General features: G+C 43.7%; 1 protein-coding gene across 1 annotated transcript in view; it reads right to left on the bottom strand.

Moving 5' to 3' along the window:
- Nucleotides 1-5,059: 5,059 nt before the first annotated feature.
- SLC4A9 (solute carrier family 4 member 9) overlaps nucleotides 5,060-10,190 on the bottom strand; it is an 890,846-nt gene continuing 885,715 nt past the window's right edge. Inside the window, exon 22 of the mRNA XM_075344573.1 lies at nucleotides 5,060-5,291. The gene's annotated coding sequence lies outside the window, so the exon portion shown is untranslated. The remainder of the gene's footprint in view (nucleotides 5,292-10,190) is intronic.

Below are 10,190 nucleotides of genomic sequence, written 5' to 3'. Positions count from 1 at the left end.
AGACTTCTGGAGTGATGCAAGTTGCTCAGCTGCGGCGGTTGAACGGCGGAAGTGAGCAGACAGTTTTCGTGCCTTGGTCAGAAACCCATCTAGGCCGGGATAGTGTGTTAAAAATTGCTGGACAACAAGGTTCAACACGTGAGCCATACAAGGCACGTGTGTCACCTTGCCCAGGCAAAGGGCCGCACCCAGGTTTGCAGCATTGTCGCACACGGTCTTACCAGGCTGCAGGTTGAGTGGAGACAACCATTTATTAAACTCAGTCTCCAGAGCTTCCCACAACTCAGCCGCTGTGTGACTCCTATTTCCAAGACATGTCAAGCTAAAGACCGCCTGATGCCGTTGCACTCTGCTGCCAGCATAGTAATGAGGGGTGCGTGATTCCTTCTGCGCAGTGAGAACGCTGGTGGCCTGACCAGGCAGGCTTGGGGCGGAGGTGGAGGACCCAGATGAGGTGGAGGAGGCAGAAGCAGTGGCGGAACTTGGACAGACAGAGGATTGACACACAAGTCGTGGGGATGGCAAGACTTGTGCAGCAGACCCTTCACCATCTATCACCATAGTTACCCAGTGCCCAGTCAGCGACATGTAACATCCCTGTCCATGCTTACTGGTCCAAATATCGGTGGTGAAATGCATCCGTTCACACACAGAGTTTCTCAAGGAAGCGGTGATGTTTTGTGCGACATGCTGTTGTAGCGCGGGCACACCTTTCTTAGAGAAGTAGTGGCGACTGGGCATCTGGTACTGGGGCACAGCGACAGACATAAGGTCTCTAAAATCCTGTGTGTCCACCAGGTGGAAAAGCAGCATTTCGGTAGCAAAGAGCTTACAGAGGGATAAAGTCAACCTCTTAGCTTTGTCATGGGTCGCAGGAAATGGCCTTTTATTTGTCCACATCTGAGGGACAGAGATCTGGCTGCTGTGTGTAGACGGTGTTGAGTAGGGTGTCCCTGGAAAAATGCAGGTTTGTGAGGAAAGTGCAGGCGTAGACATGATGTTGCCTTCATCCAACGTTGGTGCTATCGATGTCTGAGAGAGCTGTACACACGCACTTGTTTCCCCTTCCAAACCAACTGACGACCTACCAAGCAAACTGCCTGTTGCGGTTACAGTGGTGGAAGTTGTGCGTGGAAAACCAGGTGTGACAGCTGTCCCCACAGTCCTAGAAAATGAAGAGCGCGCGGATGCACTGGAAGGGGCAGGCGGTGGATGGTTCGCTCCGCTAGGCCGCATTGCAGCACGGTGAGCTTCCCACTGTGACATATGATATTTATTCATGTGACGATTCATGGAAGAAGTTGTCAAACTGCTGAGGTTTTGCCCTCTACTAACAGAATCACGACAAATTTTACAGATCACATAATTTGGCCGATCTTTTGCTATGTCAAAAAAGGACCAGGCTAGGCAAGGCTTAGAGGGCATGCGACCTGCTGATCCACCCCGACTAGTGCTCAGAGGCAGAGTGGTGGCTGAGGATGCAGTTGTAGACGTGCTACCAGTACTCCGACTCGGTCCAGGAAGGCGCAAGGTAACTTCGTCGTCAGTTGCATCCTCCTCCACCGTCTCTGTTGACCTCCTCGAGGGCCTGACTGTGGGTTGACAGTAGGTGGGATCTAGAACTTCCTCATCAATTGTTGTGTTTGCACTCCCCTCACCCTCAGACCGAGCCTCTTCTTGCCCTGACCGAATATTTAAGTTGTCATCCCAATCTGGTATCTGCGTCTCATAGTCATCAGTATGTTCCTCATTGTCTATTACAACAGGTGTTTCAGTTTGTGAATAAGGGTCAACATTATGCTCAGAAACTTGGTCATCACGGCCTGAATCTGAGTCACAAAGGTTCTGAGCATCACTGCAGACCATTTCCTGGTCTGTACTCACTGTAGCTTGGGAGCAGACCTCTGATTTCCAGGCTATAGTGTGACTGAACAGCTCTGCAGACTCAGCCATCTCAGTTCCACCATACTGTGCAGGGCGGATGGAGACTTCAGAGCTGGGAGAAAGCAAGTGTGAGTGGGATGACAACTCAGAGGACTGGTGTTTTTTGGATGCGGTAGTTGAGGTGGAGGAGAGGGCACTTGTTGGACCACTTGAGATCCATTCAAGCATTTTCTTTTTTTGGCCATCATCTACCTTTGTTCCAGTTGTTTGTGTCCGTAAAAAAGGGAGCACATCGGATTGTCCACGGTAAGTAGTAGACATCTTACTATTGCTGGAAGATGGTCTATCTTCAGCAGATGTTAATGGAGCTTTGCCACCTTCCCCACGGACAATCCCTTTTTTTCCTTTTCCAACACGCCTCTTCCCCTTTCCACCAGCATCTGTCATTTTGCCACTCATTTTGATTGTGACAAGATTGTGCACTTAAAATGTGGTAGTAAAAATTGAGAGGTGGTGTAGATTGCAGAGGTGGTCTATCTTTATTAACAGCAGAATAAACAACAATAACTATCCCTGACAATGCAACTACGGCCCTTAAACTGGCAGCATAGTTTACTAGTATAATGGCTTAGTAACAATGAGTTTGAGTGTGCAATGCAGAGGTGCTGCACATAGGTTTGCACCAGTGGGACACTAATGGAAGTCCAACAGCCACTTTTAGGATGCCACTAAGTTTACTCAGTGTTTGCTAGTATAATGGCTTAGTAACAATGAGTTTGAGTGTGCAATGCAGTGGTGCTGCAAATAGCTTTGCACCAGTGGGACACTAATGGAAGTTCAACAGCCACTTTTAGGATGCTACTAAGTTTACTCAGTGTTTGCTAGTATAATGGCTTAGTAACAATGAGTTTGAGTGTGCAATGCAGTGGTGCTGCAAATAGCTTTGCACCAGTGGGACACTAATGGAAGTCCAACAGCCACTTTTAGGATGCCACTAAGTTTACTCACTGTTTGCTAGTATAATGTCTTAGTAACAATGCGTTTGAGTGTGCAATGCAGAGGTGCTGCACATAGATTTGCACCAGTGGGACACTAATGGAAGTCCAACAGCCACTTTTAGGATGCCACTAAGTTTACTCAGTGTTTGCTAGTATAATGGCTTAATAACAATGAGTTTGAGTGTGCAATGCAGTGGTGCTGCAAATAGCTTTGCACCAGTGGGACACTAATGGAAGTCCAACAGCCACTTTTAGGATGCCACTAAGTTTACTCAGTGTTTGCTAGTATAATGGCTTAGTAACAATGAGTTTGTGCAATGCAGTGGTGCTGCAAATAGCTTTGCACCAGTGGGACACTAATGGAAGTCCAACAGCCACTTTTAGGATGCCACTAAGTTTACTCAGTGTTTGCTAGTATAATGGCTTAGTAACAATGAGTTTGAGTGTGCAATCCAGTGGTGCTGCAAATAGCTTTGCACCAGTGGGACACTAATGGAAGTCCAACAGCCACTTTTAGGATGCCACTAAGTTTACTCAGTGTTTGCTAGTATAATGGCTTAGTAACAATGAGTTTGAGTGTGCAATGCAGAGGTGCTGCACATAGGTTTGCACCAGTGAGACACTAATGGAAGTCCAACAGCCACTTTTAGGATGCCACTAAGTTTACTCAGTGTTTGCTAGTATAATGGCTTAGTAACAATGAGTTTGAGTGTGCAATGCAGTGGTGCTGCAAATAGCTTTGCACCAGTGGGACACTAATGGAAGTCCAACAGCCACTTTTAGGATGCCACTAAGTTTACTCAGTGTTTGCTAGTATAATGTCTTAGTAACAATGAGTTTGAGTGTGCAATGCAGAGGTGCTGCAAATATCTTTGCACTAGTGGGACACTAATGAAGTCCAACAGCCACTTTTAGGATGCCAGTAAGTTTCCTCAGTGTTTGGTATTATAATGGCTTTGTAACAATGAGCTTGAGTGTGCAATGCAGTGGTGCTGCAAATAGCTTTGCACCAGTGGGACACTAATGGAAGTCCAACAGCCACTTTTAGGATGCCACTAAGTTTACTCAGTGTTTGCTAGTATAATGGCTTAGTAACAATGAGTTTGAGTGTGCAAAGGGCAGGAGGGTACAGTGGCAGGGTTGTGGGTCTGGGTAGAGGAAAGGAAGCCTCACTTTCTATCCCTCCTAATGGGGAAATGCAGCGAGGAAATCCCTGACCTTAGCTACACAGACGCTGTCATCTTGTGTAGCTGTTAAAATCTGTTTTCACGGACCTGACTGTCACCTATGGCTCTGACCCTGCCGGTATTAGCACTTAAAAGGACTAATAGAAACTTCTATCCCTGTTCTGTATAGCGCTGTGTATAGAGCGTACACAGCAGTATCGGAGACAGGAGCTACGCCAGCGGTGACTGACACCAAGACGCAGAAGGCAGATAATGGCGTGCTGGAGGAAATGTTCGTTTTTATAATGCATGGACATGTGACATGGACATCCTATCACACATGCCGTTGCTTCTCTGACTAAAAGTCCACTTAGCTGTGTGTGTCTGGGATTAGCTGACATGCTGGCCCGCCCCACTACACGCGCGAAAATGCCATTATACATACAGCAGTGATCTGAATGCGCTGTTCCCGCACACTATACGCTGAAATTTCATAATAGTGTGAGTCACAGAGTGACTCACACTATTACAGCCGAAAGGCAGCTAGTAATTAGCTTGTCTTTTTGCTGCTAGAACCATTCTCGAACGTATCTGGAACACCCCGCCCACCTCCTTCCTTCCTCATTGTGTGCGGCCGCAGATACGATGTAGTTCCCTTTTCCTGCGGTGTCACACATAGCAATGTGTGCTGCCGCAGGAACGATGAACAACCTGCGTCCTGCAACAGCAACGATAATCGGGAAAGGAACGGCACATCAACGATCAACGATAAGGTAAGTAATTTTGATAGATAACGGTCGTTCCTGCGTTTCACATGCAACAACGTTGCTAACAAGGCCAAATGTGCGTCACGAATTCCGTGACCCCCAATGACATCTCGTTAGCGATGGCGTTGCGTGTAAAGCGGCCTTAAGTTACCAGTGAAAACAAAAATGATCAGGTAAGCACCACAAATATTCTGAGACAAATTAGTTAGTAATAAAGAGTTGTTTTAATATTGTTGAAACCTATTAAAAAAAAGCATATAAATACGTCTTAGTTTCACCATTTCACTTTTTTCTTTATTTGTAGAACTAGAATTTAGATTCTTTAACAACAATTTAATCAAATAGCCAATAAATATGTCAAGTTACATTTGTTTGTGTAATCATTGTAAAATAAGTTAATAAAAGTAGCTTCAATACTTTATTTTCATAAAAAGTCCACTATTCCAATTCAGTATACCGCAGTGTTTCTTCTTCCACTGAGGAAAAAAAGAAGAAAGTAAATATGATTTATTTATTGAAGCACAAAGAAATAAACTGCTAAAAAATTCAAAAGAACAATTAAGTTATTTCTCCTTCTTACATGTTTAAATGTAATGAAATAAGAATGAAATTAATGATACTGAACATTAGAGCTGCCTACATCTGCCTTAGGGAATCTTACAAGATTACTGCATATATTTTCCTCTGAGCTGAATAATAACATTGAAAATAACCAATCTGTAATTAGTTTTCAAAATAGAAACTGCAGATATCATTAACCCTTTTGTACCAAAGCCTGCTTTAGGCCATTTTTTTTCAATTCTAACCACAGTGTGGTATGTGGTATTATATATATATATATATATATATATATATATATATATATATATATACATACAGTATATACATACACACAGTATATATATATATATATATATATGGTGATATTGCTGGAATTTAGTGGTCAATTTTGTTTGATATTATTTGCGTCTATTTATGTAAAAAAAGTGACAAAGCATGTGAAACTTTTGCAACTTTTGAACATTGAATTTTTTTACCTTTAAAACAAGAGAGTTCTATCACTCAAAATAGTTAATAAAGGACATTTACCGCATGTCTACTTTACATCAGCATCATTTTTTAAACTTTTTTTATGTTATAAAGTTAGAAAAGTTAAAAGTTCATTAGCAGTTTCTAATTTTTCCAACAAAATTTACAAATACAATTCTTTTTTAGGGACTACATAACAGTTAAGGTGATTTTGAGAGGCCTATGTGGCAGAAAATACCCAAACGTGACATCACTGTAAAAACTGCACCCCTCAAACTACTCAAAACCACATTCAAAAAGTTTATTAACCCTTCAGGTTCTTCACATGAATTAAAACAATGTGGAAGGAAAAAAATGAAAATTTTACTTTTTCCAGTAAATATGTTGCTTTAGCCCTTATTTTTTATTTTCACAAGGGTAACAGGAGAAAATGCAACATATAATTATTTGGGCAATTTCTCCTGAGTACGGTGATACCGCATATCTGATGGATAATTACTGTTTAGGTGCATGGCAGACAGGGCAACCATCAGGTCATTACAACCATGACTGGTGTATGGTGGCTGATGAAGAAGAGGGCCCGGCCGGGCCCAGGGTAATTACTTAGCTGTATTAAGCTCCGGGCTGACCGGATGCCATCTTCACTGGCCTCCAGTCACAGCTGCAGTAGAGGAGCCCGGCAGTGTGACTTCAACCACTACAACACATCGCTAAGTTGCAGGCAAAGCCCTTCAAGGGCATCATATGCAAATTAGCCATGTGTGCTGTAGGCAAAGTGAGTGGAGCATAGCAGGGTGCAGGCACGTCATCCCACTTCCCAGCGTGCAACATTGTAATGAGGTCATCACTCTGCGACCTCATCACACTGCTGCAGGAAACAGAGGAGTGAGGGTGGCAAGGACGTGAGCGGCAGCCGACTGAGGCAGGTAGGCACTCAGTGAGCTGAAGACGATCATCGGTGGTGGTGGGGGGCCTACCGACCCCAGCCCCTGCCTTGCTTCAGCTGGATGCGCATCATAGGGTGCACAATCCAGCTGAAATGCTTCAACGCTAAGAGAGGACACCGTGTGACGTGGGAGCCAGGGAAGGTGAGTAAAATGTTCGGTTTTCTTCTTTTTGCGGTAAACAAATATGCCAGGCAGAGGTCATATATACCAGGAGGATGACATATATACCAGGAAGGGGACATAGCCCAGGAGGGGATATATATATATACCAGGATAGGGACAAATAAATCCATATGGGAACATATATACCAGTTAGAGGCCCAGTATTGTGAACACATTTGGACTGGGTTCCAGTTTTGGGCTCCCTCTTGTGGCCAATGCTGGAAGTGGAGTTAGCTTGCTTAATACAAGCCAGACAGCTGATGAGGATTGGAAATTAGGTGTTTCTGACTGGCCTATATAACTGTGTAGTGTTCTCTTGTTCCTGGCTGGTGCTCAATGTTTCCTCTTGTGCTCTAGGACATCCTGAAACCAGCCTAACCTTCTGTTTCTACCTGGACTCATAACAGATAAGTCTGGTCTTTGTACCTTGCTGATTGCTTCCACTTTCTTGTTGTTGCTGTTTAGGTACTTAGGCTTATTTTCTGATTTTGCTTGTGTGGAGTTTGGGTGGAGTTGGACATTCTCTGCTGGGAATATCTGTGTACCTTGCTTCCTTTTCTGCAATATATTTTGTTTTGTCATGCTTGGTACTGATTTCAGTCCCCCCTCTATATTAGTGTTTTGCTTGGATCCCAGTAACACCAGAGTACTGATATAGTGGGGGCAGAGTCCATGTGGACTCAGTATTTTTCCTCATCAGGCGTGTTGGTATTTTCTAGGGTTTTGCACGGCTGCAGACAGTGCTCTTTTCTATCCTTTCCTATATAGACAGTTTTGGCCTCATCTTTGCTGAATCCGTTTTCTACCTGTGTATTGTGTTTTCATGCATCACCGTAATCTTTATATGTGGGGCCTATCTATATCTTTGGGTAGCTGCTCTGAGGCAGATTAGCTTTTCTTGTATTTCTCTCAGTAGGAATAATTAGTTCTCCGGCTGTGTCGAGGCAACCAGGTCATCGTAGGCACGTCCCATGTCTACTTCTAGTTGTGTGTCAGCGTGAGGTCTGCAGTCCGCTAAGATTCCAACCCCTCTGGTAAAACTCTGTGTTTCCCAGTTTTTGTCCTTTTTTCGGATCCTCCTCAGTCACTGAATCATAACAGTAGCACCGGCCACATTTAGATCCTAGGGTACTCAAAAGAAGGAAAAAAAAATGTGTGAGAATTTTTTTTTATTTTTCCTCTTTGTCTCTGGGTGCCGTGGAGGATCTTGTGCTGCAATGAATGTTACACAATTAGCTGATCAAGTTAAGATCTCTGTCCCTGATTTGTTTTCTGGGGATTGGTCTAAGTTTTTGAACTTGAACTTTAAGAACAATTGCATGTTAATTTTTGCCTTGAAACCAAAGTCCTCAGGGTCCTCCAGGCAGTGAGTTCAAGTTGTTATCACTCTGTTGCGTGGTGACCCCCAGGATTGGGCTTTTTCCCTGGCGCCTGAAGATCCTATCTTGCTGATGTGGATTTTTTTCAGGCTCTGCGGTTGTTATATGATGAACACAATGCTACTGATCAAGCCGAGAAGACATTATTGGCTTTGATCCAGGGTCAGGAACCCGCAGAGATATATTGTCAGAAATTTCGTAAGTCCTTATTAAATGGAATGATGCAGCTCTTGCGGCTCTTTTTCGGAAGGGGTTGGAAGAGCCTGTAAAGGATGTTATGGTGGGCTTTCCTGTTCCCTCTGGTCTCAATGACTCTATGTCATTGGCCATTCAGATTGATAGATGGTTACGTGATGTTTACGTGATCGTAAAACAATGCAAGCAGAGGTGTTGCTCTCAGAGCAGTCTCCGGAGCCTATGCAGTATAATAGGGTCCTCTCTAGGGCTGAACAGCAGGGTTTTATATGGCATAATAAGCTATGGTTTTTCTGTGGAGATGCCTCTCTTACTATTTCCGTCTGCCCTAAGCGCGAAAAACAATTTGCCCGTTTATTTACTTTGGGTATTATGCAGCCTAAGTTTCTTTTGTCAGTTTCTTTGATCTGTTCCCTGTTGTAATTTTCTGCTATGGCTTTTATTGATTCAGGAGCTGCCCTAAACTTGATGGATTTTGGTTTTGCTGAGGGCTGTGGTTTCCCTATGGTACCTTTGAAAACTACTATTCCTTTGAGGGGTATTGATGCTACTACTTTAGCTGAAAATAAGCCCCAGTGTTGGACCCAGGTGACAATGCGGGTCGCACCAGACCACCAGGAGTATTGTAAGTTTTTGGTGTTGCATAATTTGCATGACACTTTGGTTCTGGGATTTCATTGGATGTAAACCCATAATCCAGTTCTAGATTGGACATCTTTATCTGTGACTAGTTGGGGCTGCCATTGTGTGCATAGTGATACTCCTGTTGTCTATTTCGTCTCAGACACAGGAGGTCCCTGACTATTTGTCGGATTTCATGGATGTGTTTAATGAGACCAAGGCTGCGTCCTTGCCTCCGCATACGGACTATGACTGGGCTATTGAATTAGTGCCTGGATGTAAATTTCCTAAGGGACGGCTTTTCAATTTATATGTACTTGAACATGTTGCTATGCTATGCTTATATTAAGGAGTCATTGGAGAAGGGTCACATCAGACCGTCATCATAGTATCATAGTATCATAGTTTTTAAGGTTGAAGGGAGACTCTAAGTCCATCTAGTTCAACCCGTAGCCTAACATGTTGATCCAGAGGAAGGCAAAAAAACCCCAATGTGTCAAACAAGTTCCAATGGGGAAAAAATTTCCTTCCTTCGTCCACATCCGGCAATCAGACTAGTTCCCTGGATCAATACCCTGTCATAAAATCTAAAATACATAACTGGTAATATTAAATTTTTCAAGAAAGGCGTCCAGGCTCTGCTTAAATGTTAGTAATGAATCACTCATTACAACATCATGCGGCAGAGAGTTCCACAGTCTCACTGTTCGTACAGTAAAGAATCCTCGTCTGTGATTATGATTAAACCTTCTTTCCTCAAGACGTAGCGGATGCCCCCGTGTTCCAGTCGCAGGCCTAGGTGTAAAAAGATCATTGGAAAGGTCTCTGTACTGTCCCCTCATATATTTATACATTGTGATTAGATCCCCCCTAAGCCTTCGTTTTTCCAAACTAAATAACCCCAAGTTTAATAATCTGTCTTGGTATTGCAGCCCACCCATTCCTCTAATAATCTTGGTGGCTCTTCTCTGCACCCTCTCCAGTTCAGCTATGTCCTTTTTATATATCGGTGACCAGAATTGTACACAGTATTCTAAGTGCG

This window comes from Anomaloglossus baeobatrachus, chromosome 4 (assembly GCF_048569485.1).
Source record: "Anomaloglossus baeobatrachus isolate aAnoBae1 chromosome 4, aAnoBae1.hap1, whole genome shotgun sequence".
Classification (NCBI taxonomy): domain Eukaryota; kingdom Metazoa; phylum Chordata; class Amphibia; order Anura; family Aromobatidae; genus Anomaloglossus; species Anomaloglossus baeobatrachus.
The sequence above is the reverse complement of the archived record's forward strand: the minus strand, read 5'-3'. Positions and strand labels throughout refer to the sequence as shown.